Source organism: Antrostomus carolinensis, unplaced genomic scaffold (assembly GCF_000700745.2).
Source record: "Antrostomus carolinensis isolate BGI_N321 unplaced genomic scaffold, ASM70074v2 scaffold8874, whole genome shotgun sequence".
NCBI classification, from domain to species: domain Eukaryota; kingdom Metazoa; phylum Chordata; class Aves; order Caprimulgiformes; family Caprimulgidae; genus Antrostomus; species Antrostomus carolinensis.
The window spans coordinates 11,819-13,117 of NW_010311354.1; the positions used below are offsets into that span (position 1 = coordinate 11,819).

Below are 1,299 nucleotides of genomic sequence, written 5' to 3' on the forward strand. Positions count from 1 at the left end.
GTTAGAGCAGGGTGGTAAAAGCTGTAAATGATGTGTCAGTTCAGGGCTGTGCAGTGCTCTGGAGATGCTGTAACAGCCGTAGGGCAAGGGTCTGGGGCATGGCAGCCCCTTCCTATCTCATGGCAAGGGTCACCTCCATTGGAAACTAAAAGAGCTGCTTATGTTCTGACAGTGGGTGTGAGAGTGGGGTCCTGACACTGTCTTTGTACGGTACAGTCCACCCACCTGGCATGTAGAGGAGGCATTTAACCACCTGGTGTCCAGGTCTCCCATTTCTCAGATAACTTGGTGGGCTGGCTGTGAGCAGTGCAGGTGCTGTGCCAGCTGCAGGCAAAGCCCCAGGGAAGTACTCGGAGCAACGCAGAAGTTCTTTTGCTACTGTTAACAGTCTCCATTTCTACCTGCCATAATGCATATCAGACTTGTGACTTCCTCTGGTTTGAATCACCCCAAAGAAGGTAGAAGACAGAGGTCTTTTACCTGTGGTTCAAGCAGCTCAGTTTCTGATCACCTTTCTGATGCACTTATTTAAGATGCTGTTGAGGGCTGTGATGCTGTGCCTGGAGCCTGATGTACGCAGAGGGTGTTCTGGCCTGGGTTTGTGGGAGAAGCTGGGCTGAGAACCACCAGCAGTGGTTTCCCATTCTCACTCTGGACTGCTCCTGCTGTGTCCTCCTGCCAGCACTGCAGCAACACAGAGACTGCCTGAGGTTGGAAGTGAGCTCTGGAGGTCAACTTACCCAACCTCCCTGCTAAAGGAGGGACACCTACAGCCTGTTGCCCAGGATTGTGGCTAGACATTTTTAAAATATATCTAAGGATGGAGATTCCACAACCACCCTGGGCAACCTCTGCAGTGTTTGGTCACCCTCACCCTGTTTCCTGGTGTTCAGATGGCACCTCCTGTGTTCCAACTTGAGCCCGTTGCCTCTGGTGCTGTCTTGTCCTGTTATCTCCGCTGCATCCTTCTCCCACTGAGTCCTGCTTGCTTGCCTCCAGCTCCTGGGGAGGCTCAGGCGTTCATGTGATGGTCATGTGGGGCTGTTACTGGCACAGGCTCGGCTCAGCTGGGAAGTGCCTCCTGGTTAACATGGGAAAAGTTGCAATGCAAGGCAAGGCGCTTACTGCTGTCTACCTAGCTTAGGATTTATCTACCGGTGGTGTTATTCAGGAGTAGCTGTCCCCAAATCACTCTGTGCATGGGCAGTCTTAAGTACCTTGCTGTGCATTTGTTAATCCATGGCTCAGGCTCTCTTGTGCTGAAATAGAATGTCTCCACAGGGAGTTATTCAGGAATGC

At 52.0% G+C, this 1,299-nt stretch overlaps 1 protein-coding gene across 1 annotated transcript in view; it reads left to right on the forward strand.

The window, feature by feature from the left end:
* LOC104523964 (solute carrier family 23 member 1) overlaps positions 1-1,299 on the forward strand; it is a 20,669-nt gene that overhangs the window by 498 nt on the left and 18,872 nt on the right. The gene's annotated exons all lie outside the window — the stretch shown is intronic.